This window comes from Cyrtonyx montezumae, unplaced genomic scaffold (assembly GCF_038088225.1).
Source record: "Cyrtonyx montezumae isolate F1298 unplaced genomic scaffold, pur_monq_1.0 scaffold_30, whole genome shotgun sequence".
Classification (NCBI taxonomy): Eukaryota; Metazoa; Chordata; class Aves; order Galliformes; family Odontophoridae; genus Cyrtonyx; species Cyrtonyx montezumae.
The window spans coordinates 10,374,323-10,386,842 of record NW_027072035.1 but is presented as its reverse complement, the minus strand read 5'-3'; the positions used below and the strand labels follow the sequence as shown (position 1 = coordinate 10,386,842).

The 12,520-nt window shown below is 38.7% G+C and overlaps 1 long non-coding RNA gene across 1 annotated transcript in view; it reads right to left on the bottom strand.

The window, feature by feature from the left end:
• The window catches only part of LOC136053533 (uncharacterized), a 229,227-nt gene extending 216,939 nt beyond the window's left edge, over positions 1-12,288 (bottom strand). The window contains exon 1 of the long non-coding RNA XR_010622656.1: positions 12,117-12,288. This is a non-coding gene — a long non-coding RNA (uncharacterized LOC136053533). The remainder of the gene's footprint in view (positions 1-12,116) is intronic.
• Between the last annotated feature and the right edge of the window lie 232 nt (positions 12,289-12,520).

Sequence of the window (12,520 nt, the reverse complement as noted above, 5' to 3'; positions counted from 1 at the left end):
ACAGTACCCAAAAAAGGTTTCTTTAGTAGTCCTTTCAGTGAAAGCTCAGAAGTAACACAGCCCTCTCCCAAGCTGGGTCGTGATTGGGATAGAAAGTGGATGTTCAGGCCAGCCCTGGTGCTTAATGAGCACAAGCAGCAATGTGCATTATTCAGGAGCAAAGCAGCAACTGTGATCCAGAATTAGAATAAAGTGTATGGATGTGCGCTTAATTTCATAAATCAGGATTTAAAGTTGATCCTGAATTTAATTGTTTGCTCTGAAAGATGGTGGTTATCCACTGTAGTGCTTTACCTGTAAGATCCCCAAAAAGCAGAAATTCAGTGTTTTTTTAAGAAAGATAGAAAGTATGAATTAACTTAATGATGTATACTAGATTGTGTATGCACTTCAGTGAACAAGAAATCTTCATATTCCCCTGAATTTTCTGTTAGCACTATGGATAATGAAGTAAGAGTGTTTCAAAACACATCTTTGCTCTTATTCACTCTGAGGTGCAATAAAAGAGTGTGCCTGTTACTAATTAAGAGATATAACTAATATTTAAGATACATTATTAAGGTGTATACATTATTATTATCTAGGTGAAAACCCACAACCTAAAAGCTTACATAAATGCAACTGGAGACTGCTTAAATTAAAATTATTCACTATTTTATTTGTAAAGATTTAATAAACACTGATTAATTTCGCTTTTTCTTTTCTGAGTAGGCATTTCTTCTAATATATAAAATCATCCCAGTAAATACTTGAAGTTCTTCTGCTCCTGTTTGGCTTCCCTCACTGTACTTGTATTATTGTTTGAGAGAATTAAGGGAATGTTCAAAGGCAGAAAGTTCGTGCCCATCAATAGCTTCAGGAGTAGCACCAGAAATTACTGCCCTTCAAAATTATGTCTGTGAAAAAAGCATTGTGTTCAGATCATATTCCTTTTATTGCAGCTTGATGGAGAGTTGATCTGAAAGATCATCAGGAGTTAAAATGAATCAGGAGATTCTTAAGTCATTATAAGCCTAGCTCATGTTGGCCTTTTTAATGCAAAATAAGGTCTAGATTTAGGTTTATAATACGTCAGTCTACAGTGAAGCCACCCTTACTTGTAGGTATGATGTCATGCTCCAAGCCTGTGAAGTGCTGAAGGGATTTACTGGCAGAAAACCTGAAGGCAAAGGCTTACCTACAGGCGGCACAAGGTGCCAAAGAATATTTATTTGGGAATCTTTTACTTGCCTTTCCCACTTGTCTCCCCTAAAAAACCTCACTATATAAGTTTGTATAATCCCTGTTTTGTAATACTCTGTTAAGGTATTGCTTCCAGGAGAAAAAGCAGGCAGATCTACAGTTGAGATTGCCTTCAGTTCTGATCCCTGTCACTGCAATAGCTTCTCACAGCTGTTACATGGCTCCCCATGTGCAAGACCTCCAAGTAGACACAGCTGGGCATTAGGCTGCCTGCCTGGCATGTTAGTCCTTGCTTCTGTGCAGATGTAGAGATAATGTAATAGTAATCACCAGCTATACATTGAGGATGCCGTGCTTTCTGAATACCTAATTAATAAATGCAGGGAAAAAATAATCTGAAATAGTTCACAAGCCTTGGTCAGAAGCACAAATCAAAACATACTTCCAGGCAGACTGTTGAAGAGATGATGATTAGTTCAGCTTTGCTTTTCCAAACCAGCTGTCTTACTCCAGTCTCTGTTTTACTTTGACTTACTCCAGTCTCTGTTTTACAGCTTATTGTCTTTGCAAAGAGCTGCTGAATGTGTGTCTATGTTCAGCTGAGCTGAGCAGACTTGTTCTACCAGCTGGCACTTCTGCAGCGTAAACCAGACCCTGCCATGATGAGCTGTTGTTTTCTCTACAGCTATGCTTTTTTCCTTTGGTGCATTAATGACACCCAACTGGCCTGCATGTGCCTTGTGATCTCACTCAAGGTGATCTGTACTATTGCTTTTCCCAGTACTGCAGTCAGGCTGGCAGTCCTGTAGTTCCCTGGATCTGCCTTCCAATAATTCTAGTAGATGGATGTCACACTGACAAGTCTCCACTCATTTGGGACCTCTCTGGTTGACCAGGACTGATGATAAATGGTAGAAAGTGACTTGGTTTCTTCTGATCCTTCGAAATACTACAAGTAGTCTTTCATCACCTGTTAGTCCTTGGAAGAGTCATAGCAAGGAATACACATGTTGTTCCTACACATCAGAAAAAAAGTCATACTAGCCAGTAACGTAAATGCTGAAAAAGAGTGTGCAAGGAAGCAATATTGTCTGTACCAGGAACTGGTTTAATAAAGTAAAAAAACAGCAGCAGTCTTTCCACATTCTTTTCTGAGCACTATAAATTATATCACAGGAAAGTAAAACAGATGATGAAAGATTAATTAGATTCCAGGAAAATAGTAAGAATATAAGAGTACCTCTGGAAATAAACAGCTCGTGTGAGTGAGGGAAACTTCAAAATATGCACAGGCTTCTTACAGTTAGAACCATTTTTAATCACAAAAGACTCTACCATAACTTCCATAAAGCTCTCAGGTGCTCTCTCCTTTTTGCCACTTAGAATTCCTTGCATCACTGGCAAACTTAATTTTCCATATTTTACACTGAAATATTTCTTGTTGGAATCAGATTTACATTTTTTTCAGGTTCTGATTCAAGATTCTGAATTAAGAATAATTTGGACTGTATATGGCCCCACACGTTTTCAGCTATGGAAAGTCCCTTGGTCTCTGAAATTAAAATTCAGCATAATTCATTGAAAGTTTGAGTAAAAAATCCATCAAAATTAATAAATATAAAAAGTTTGGTTAGGCAGCTGAATGTGAGCAATAAACAACAGTAAACCTTTGGGTTTCCTCTAGTTACAAAATAAAGGATTTCAGACACTGAAACCAACATGAAAAAGGTAAAAAGTTGTTGGTGGGTTACAACAGTGGTGCAGACACACTTCAGATTTATTCTAATGTGCTCACTGGAACATGTGAGTGGATTCCAACTTTGCATTGTTCAAATACTAATCTAAGGGAGGAATTTATTTTGCTTCTAGTGAAATAATTCAGATGATAATTCATCTACTAGCTGCTAATGGCAAATGTCCCAGTCAGTGCTCCCCATGAAGTGGAACCCTGAAAAATCACAGCTGCCTTCTTACATTACTCTCTGAACAGCAGTCCCAGAAGTGTACTGTCAGGACGATGAGCAGGGATTGAGGTGTTTTCTCCAGCTGAAGTCAGGAGAAGAAGAAACTGGAGAGCTCGCTCTTCTTTAGAAGTAGTCTCTGACTTATTGGCTTCTTCTCTTACTATATACTAGCTTTCTCTCCACCAGTACACAGAAAGCCATCCACTGTTGAGGAGCTGATGACTGGATGTGAGACGATGGGGATATTGGTAAATCTGTCTGCTGTCTAGTTTTAGTCTCTGAGCAGGGTTCTAAGAAGAGTGCAGCTTTGATTCTCCTGCCTGATCAAGAGCCTACACCTGAGATACTGCAGAAAGCAGAGGATGTTGAAAACAGGATGAAGAGAAATTAGTGAGAATTCTTAGCTGCCAGAGAGAAGCCATCAATTGTATCGGTGTTGTTGTTGATATCACGAAGTTCAGGAAGCTTTCTTTTTCTTTCCTGGACCTTTAATCCCCATGGTATCTAATCTTTCCTCATCTGCAACACTGCTTATAATGTCTGCTAACACTGACATTCAGCAGCCTGCTTCAAGCCTCAGAAGAAAGGAAAATTCTTTCTGAGGATAGTCCAGTGATAAAAAAGCACCACTTACGTTTCAAACACTCTTCTAAGCCTTGTGGAAAAGTGAAGAAAATTTTATCTTCCGCCTTGTCTCTTGAAGCTAAGGGGAAAAAAAGTAGTGTGCAATATGAAATCCTAGACACACCAATAGGAGCCATGTATTTATAATAGCATTCCCTATAAAGGGCAGTCAATGGCTCTTTGGGGCACAGTTTACAAGTACATTTGTCTCAGCAAGTGCTGGGAAAAGATTCAAGTTAACTTGGCCTGAATTCTCCATTCAGAGCTCAGTTTCACACTGAGCCGTATTTGCCCATATGAGACATACGAGCCCTCAGACACTTTCTGTGAAGCCAGTGTCAGTTAACCAAGTCATTGAGGTAGGGCTTTCCTCAGGATACTCTCCTCTGATCTGGTACATGGAACAACTATCATCAGCATGTCTTGCAGATATGCCTGGCATGGGAGATTTGATAGGAATCATGCTAACTTGAACTACTTGGACAGTTATGTGTGTGTTTAATTCAAGGAGAGAGAAAGAATAGGACTGTGCAGTCTTCTGAATGAGAAGAACATCCCCAGACATGTCTGGCCTTGCTCTCTATGATGAGGAAGGTGACAAATGCAAGGTTGGTATCTATAGGCCCTTGCTCTGCACTTAACAAGATACTAGATTCAATGACATGCACATGACATTCTGTTTGGCCTTTACACAACTCTGCAGGCACAACCTTCACCTAGGTCAGTCTGGGCTATCACTGACCTGAAGAGCACCAGAAATTCTTATGGCTGTTATTAAAGAAGTACTACAATCTTCCTTAGTCCAGCCCTCAGTTCTTAATTTATTCAAGGGATTTCTTGAATCCAGTTCTCGCCTAACTGCTGCATAATGTTCCACAGGGTTTCATTCAAATATTCATGTGAACGGGCCTGTGAAATTGATGGGAAGCCACATCAAGATCTGTGGTGAGATTCTAGAAACAAAGAAAGGAGTATAGCAGAACAGTCAGAGGGAGATGATGCTTGCCAAGAGGAATGCAAATGTCTCCTGTGGTTGGCATTGTTTTGAACTGAGGTGAAGATGCTGAGAGCAAACAAATCTTTAATGAAAAACAGTCATTTACCTGCAGGGAAAGTGATTAAAGTCATCAAGACACGTTATGCAGAACAAGGAGAGACCTTTAAATATTTACAACACTCCCTCATAATGACCTGTTACAAAGTCTGAAATGAACACCCAAGAAAAGGAAGTATATTTCTTAGATCTCTGCAGTTTTCTTAAAGTAAAAAAGTCAAACTTGTCCTGTATTGCAGAGAACTTTAATGAATTTTAATACCTAAAGCATGTCCTTTTGCACCATCAAGCCATTAATTGATACAGTGAATTTGCTGATATTTTACACCAATGAAATAATGGAAGAGACAGTGAAAAATCAACACTACTATTTATCTCAGTTTAATTAATGAACATTTATCAAACACTATGCAAACTTTTTGATTGAAGAATAGCCTTCTTGCAGTTAAGCATGCATGATTATATATAGGTATATGTAAGCGATTTATGCCACATCAAAATGAATCACTCACAGCGATGTAGGAGGAGTAGCACTGAAGTTCTATTTTATTCTATCATCAAAAATTCGTGTCTTATTTTCAAAAGTAGAGTTTTCCCATACAGAAATGAAAAAGATCTATAGATACATATATAATCTCATCTAGGGACAGAAAGCATCTTTTGCAAAGGTGAAGGAGAATCATCTGAAAATTACATGCCCAGTTAAATCTCCAAAATTGTGTTAATAACCATCATAAAAACAGAATGTACTCTGGCAGCAAGTCAAAGGTAAGAAGACAGTCTGTTGGAAAATCTTTCTTCTCCTAGTATGGAAGAAACTCAGTAGAGAACTTTCATCATGCTGAGAGTATTGTGAGAGTTGATACCAAATCAGCCCTCTTCTGATCTGACACAGCTGTCTTTTATAGTTTAAACAGTGATCAATGAGAGATTATATCTTAATAGCATTGAAGTTTGATGTTATTAAGGATACTATTAAGAGGAAATGCAAGGTTTATTTTGTAGCAAGGAATTACTCAAATGGAGAGTGAGAATTTCCTATCGCCTCTGACAGACTGCTTTTCTTCTGAGCTTAGGAAAACTTGGGTTTGTATGTAGGTCTTCATATTTAGAAGTGGGCTTGTTTTTGCCTCAACCTCTTCTTATGTGAAAGATAGAGAGTCTGTGATGCCAGTACATGTAACAAATACCTTAAAGTTTCCCTAACACTCATGACAGTCAGCAAATCAGTTCTTTCCATAGAGGCTCAACAAGAGCTGAAAATGAAGCCAAGCCAAAAACATAACTAAAGAAGATTGCTTTATGTTGACTGCAATAGACTGTAAGTTAGGCACTAACCAGAAATTAGAACATTAGTACTAATGTTGAAAAAAATAAAGAGAAAAATTATACATTTGCACCTCCTCTTACAAATGATTCAGACATCTCTTCCTTGAACACATAATCTGAAGTTCATTAATATTAGCCAGGCTTTTTTGGGTATTATAAGAAGGTAAAAAATTAACTCTTGAGTTAAGAGTTGAAGTATAAAATGAAGATCCAAAACAGTAAAAATGTTTTAATTAAACAAAAGCAGAGACTCACAGGGAAACAGTTTCATAAAGTCTTACAATTCTGTTGACCCACACTCACAGCTTTTCTAGAGGTGGTTGTTCTTTTAGACTTGAGAAGAAGAAGAAAAACTTCAGTTGTCTTTTAAAAGATAACATTCAGAATGCTGTTAATGAGCTGAGTGCATCAGCATTGACTGCTAGATATCTGACCTGCAAAGAAATTCACCCACTGCAGTTGTTATTACTGTTGTTACACATTACCATTTTAAAGCTGGTCTCAGAGTTTGCATGTAGTTAAAGACCCACCACTTCCTAAATTTAGGATTGGAGATATTGCAAAAAGTATCTTTGGATTAGTGTTCTAATACTAATCTTATCTTTGCACAGTTGCTTTTGGATGCTATGTCTAAAAATCTTTGAGATCAGGTGTTCCTAGAAATAATCCAGAACTTCTATAATTTACTTCATCTGAAATTCCACAAAAAAGTTAGATCAACTTTTGTCCTTGGAATTCTTTGAGAGGGGGTAAATTACATTGTTTTAATATGGAAAATATCCCTTAAACATTTGATTTTATCCTATTCCGTCTGAAAGTTGTTACTTATTGTTCATTTTCTCTTAGAATATTTAAACCAGTTTAAAGTGTTGTAATTGGAATGGGGAAAAAAAGAAGCATGGAAGGCTTATTGCTGTTCACAGAAAAATGTAAGATTGGTCGCTCTTCTGAGGTGAGTCAGGTTTCACTCAAACCTAATCTACCCGTTTCTAAAGTTGGAAGGTACTACAAATAGAAAGCACTCATATGAAAGTGCTTAGCATAAGGAAGAAGAGAAGCAGCTTGAGGAAGGTTTGTTATAAAATCTCACATTTTGGCAGAAATCTTCGTAAACCTAAAAGGAATCTAGTGTGATACTGTTTTCAAAAATCTATCATCTCTAGAACTTATCTGGAAAATCACAGTATTGTTAGTGAGGATAACATGCAAATCTAGGATTTAATAAGGAATGGCTTGGTAAGCACTGGAATAGGCTCCCCAGGGAGGTGGTTGAGTCACAATCCCTGAATGTGTTTAAAATCCATCTGGATGTATTGCTCAGAGACATGATTTAGAGATGGGTTGTTGGAGTTAGGGTACTGTGGTTAGGCTGTAGTTGGACTTGATAATCTTGAAGGTCTTTTCCAACCTGAGCAATTCTGTGACTCTATGAATCTGTGATTCAGTACAGATTATGACATCAATTAGATTTTGTGAGAGCTTCTCAAGAGTTCATGCTTGGAGGGAAATGTCACAGGTAGGATACTAGAAGGCAAGGCTAAAAAAAGATTGGAAATGACAGTAAAAAAAAAAAAAAAAAACCCACGAAAGTCATACAGCATAGTGAGTGTTTCCATGATGTTCTGTGACTTTCCCTGGGGTAATGTGGCCAATAGCCAGAAGGGAATCTTATCTAATATTTTCCATCATGAGAAAGTCATAACCAAGGAACTTCATGACTACCTCATTGACATGAAACAGGAAAGAAACTCTGAAACTCTCCCATGAAAGAGAACCAACAGATGAGCCAGTGAAGGAAGGCAAAGATACATGTCTACTAGTGAAAGCATTGCTATATTTAGGGCAAAGACAATATCACCTGTCATGCAGTTAACAATAAAGCAAGGTAAGAGGACAACTGGTTAGACATCTTGGAGCATGAGTGTGGTATAAGTGAGAGTAATAGAGATATTGTGGCAATATAGTTACTAACACATTTCTTTCTGGGAGCTCAGTTATGTCTATTTTCATGGATGTACAAGTCAAGATAGTTCATAAAGTCAGCTACTTCCCTCACATGGGCATAGCTTGTCAAATTTTCTTCGGTGTAGTTTCTTCAAACCTCACTGCACTGCTAAAATTGCACAGATAGGCAGATGTTGGAAGAGCTGCTGAAGAAGCCAAGTAAGCCCTCTAGCTATTAAGATCTGTTGTTCTTGCATGATCTTATATCAGAAAGAAAATATATTTGGATCTGCCTAAAGCATATGTAATTTGCCAGGGAAAGCCCACTTCATGAATATCCCATGAATATCACCTAGCTGTTTCAGCCATGAAGTCAGCAGCCCACACAGAATTATCCTTCTGGATGGAAAGCACTTTCTCAGTGCAGGGAACACTGCCCAATTTTTGACTATTGCTGTTCTAAAAGCTACCATTCATAGGAAAGTGCTCTTGTGCCATCACCATTAGGGGATAGACTTTTCTAAAGGCATCTGCTTTCCTGATGCAGTGGTATTTTTGAGGGATGTTTTCTTGCCAATAAATGCTTGTTGTGTGGGTTTCTTATCGTTTGATAAGCTGTGGAGTTCATCCAAGTGTTTTGGGATAGACACCATCTTCTGGACTATATTAGGGTGGCTGAAGATATTATCATGTCTAACTCAACAGAAAGAGCTTCCTAATCACGTTCAAGTTGAGTCATCCAACCACCTCAAACCACCTTTTCTGTGCAGCAGAGTTGTTCTATCAAGAGCAGCAAACAGACAAGTGCTGCCACAGGCACTTCCTGGAAGAGCCTTGGCAGAGGCAGTCATAAGGATATGGAGACAGAGACTGGAAACAAAACTGAGATCAGCTGATATTTCTGGCAAACATCTGATCATAGCTTCAGTTCCTTTGTTTTCAAATCAAAACAATTGAGTAAGAACAGTTTCAGTGCTATGCCCATATCTGAATAACAGACCTCTGGTAGTCCTATGCACATATCTATTGTATGCTCTGAGAACTGAGGAGCATCCTTGATGCAGATTGCACAGAAAATCTGTAACAGAGACAAAAATTGAAGTTTGATCTTCTGTTAATAGGGAGGAGCAAAAACACTGATGGACCAAACCTCTGCCTAGCTGGAAGCAATTGCCATGAACACATGGAAAACTCTTAGAAATATGAAACAAATCTCATTTCCATCAGAGTAAAAGGGAGAGAAGTATTTCAAACCCCCAGAGGCTTCACGTAATGTGAACATGGCCCCAGCTCAGAAGCTGAAGCAGGAGATGAGTGGGGGACAGGTCCCAGAGTAGACATCCCACAGGTGGTTGACAGTGACCTTAGCCTTGCTGAGGTCCTGTTCTCACCCTGGAAATATGGCCCAGGTGAGGAAGTACTGTGACATAGTAACAGGGATAGAAGAACCTGAGTGATGCCATTTGTAAACAGAACTCACAATCGTGCATCAACCACTATACCAACACAACTAGGAACTTCCACTATGGAAGTTCTCATAAATTTTGATAGCCTTCAGTTGGACTAAGCGTAACCCATTTTTATACAAATCTCCTTGTATCTGATGATATCAGAGGTGTGTTTCAGTTTACAATTGCAGGTCTCGGCTAGTGGTGAAAGCTGGGTCTTTTATTAGGTTGATTCACAGGCATCCAAGATATTTTTCCTTCCACTGCACATAATTATCCTACTGTTTACTTGTTGTTTGAATGCCGACCCTTTCTGTAGTATGAGTTTCAGATTTCATTGAGGATTCAGCTGCAAGGGGCATGAAGGAAAGGCCTCACCCAAGGACTTTAGAAATAAACTAAAATATTTTTGTTGCCTTCAGCTATCTATGTGTCAGACCTTTTTTTTTTTACAAGGATCTGGGTCTTAATAGTTTAAAGGCATGGTAAAATCCATTTCCACAAGGCCCAAAGGCCAGCTCCATCTCATCAGCCTGAGAATTCACTGGCACTTACAGTCTTTTTGTTTTGTTGTTTTTTTAAATCACAGTAATAGCAAAATATTGCAAAGAATGTTGTTTTGTCAGAAGCAGTTGTCCTTTCACTAACTACTACAAAAAGTGACACACAACACCCACTTTGCCCTCACAGCTCTTACAAAGGGTGATAGAGTTCATTGACGATGTACAAGATTCAGAAGTTCCTACAAATAGAAACTCAAGCAGCACTGTGAGAAGTACCTATATGCAGATCTGATCTTGTACCTTGTTATATTCACTCTGATTTTCACTCATAATTCATAGTCTTGGTCTTCCAATTGAGCACTTTCTGTCTCTCAAGACACTGTCCTATTGGTAGAAACTTTTTTCAGTGAGTAATCAGTTGTTGTCTCAGCTGGGCATAGGACACACAGTAGCCATTTCAACTTACATTAAGAACTGATTGACAGACATGCATTATTCCTTTATTTTTAATGACCCAAAATTGCAATGATATAAAGCCAGAGATAGGGCTGGGAAAAGACATGTTTTTTTCATTCCAGGACAGTAGTTGAATCTGGCCCATTATGTTTTTCCAATGAATATTAAGTCATGATCATGCTGAGTTTCAGCGCAAGATCTCTGTTTCAGATGATTCACTTTCCTTTGTTTTCCTACATCATATTATGCAGCCAGTCTAAGTGGCTAAAAAAGAGACTGGTGTAGGTGCAAATGCATGCAGACACAGTGTGCCTTAATGACGGAGCAAAAAGATATGTCTTCATCTGGAGGAGATTCCGAACAATATTATGACATTGAGAATAAAATGTTCCCAAACCTACTGGAGACAAAATGTTCGTGTTCTATTAAATGTATGAAAGCTAAGAAAGAAATGAACTTTCAGGTACAATTTGTCATCTTTTATACTTGACTCAGTAACTGCTGTCTTCATTTACATGTCCCTCTGCTTCCAGCAGGAGCAAATGTGAGAAGAGGTGGCTTTATGAAGTTCAAGTTAGACTGTTTGAGTTTGTAACATTTTCTCATGTCTTCCTAGCAAAAGTATCTGAATGTCTTGTCAACCGGTTTTTTCCAAGAGCCATCCCCTGAACCTTACAGCCCTCAAACTACATGCAACATTGTTAAAGCAATAACAAATGCACAGTTAGGAACAGGGTAAAAATGGACATGCCAACAATGACTCAGTTACTACCCAGAACACCTTCAGCATAGCTTTTGATCTGTGTTTCTCAGCATGACTTTTATCTAAATCAAATGTAATCCTTACTCAGTGGGTTTTTGATTTGAATGCTGATTATGCAATTGCAGAACAGGGACGTGGTTACGAGTTTGCAGAGTCATTTGTTTGACTCATTGCCTTATTTTGTGTGTTACTGTTGAAAAAAAAAGAAAAAAAAAAGAGAAATCAATCCCATGTAACTGGGCCCATCAAGCTCACCATCCACCAGACAACAGCGAGGAGAATTTTAAATTATGTCATATTTATTTCCCAGGAATGGATACTTCTAATCCATTTTATGTGTATGTATTTATGTGTCATTTTCTGGATTTCCTGTAGGAAGTGTTGCTTTCCTGCTTTATTTGATTTCTTCAGAAATAAATATTCCCTGTTTATTTCTATGTACATCTGATAACTGGGTTGTTCACTGGACTATTCTTTCAAAAGTTAATTCTGGATGGCTAAACATACAAATAAGTTATTTTAATATATCTTGAATATTTGAGAAAATATTGTTTGTCAAATTTCTATCTTACTTTGCTGATAACATTAATAGGAGCTCTCTTGCACCCTGGACCTGTGGCATTTTGCCTTGCATACTCTCCCTGTTACAGTCAATGGGACCAGTGCTCCTATTTCCTCATTCCCTGAGTGCTTCTTTCTGCCTAACAAGGTTCAACTACTGACGACAACTGTATCTGCTACATGCACTTGGAACTTCTGTGAAGAAACAAAGTGAGCCAGATGCAATGCTGGAGTAAGGAAGGCATGCTGCCTTGTTCTTAAGAGGGAGAGACCTGTTGTTATAGCAACGATTCATAGATCCATAGATACATTAGGTTGGAAAGGACCTACAAGATCATCCAGTCTAACCATCCTCCTATCACCATCCCTACCCACTGAACTACTAAATCAAATCCCTTAGCACCTCATCTAAACGCTTCTTGAACAGCGCTAGGGACGGTGCCTCAACCACCTCCCTAGGCAGGCCATTCCAGTGCCTGACCACTCTTTCAGAGAAAAAATGTTTCCTCAGGTCTAATCTAAATCTTCCCCGGCGCAACTTGTGGCCATTCCCTCTCGTCCTGTCGTTATTTAGCAGGGAGAAGAGGCCCACCCCCTCCTCACCACAACCCCCCTTCAGGAAGTGGTAGAGTGCAATAAGGTCTCCTCTGAGCCTCCTCTTCTCCAGACTAAACAATCCCAGCTCCCTCAGC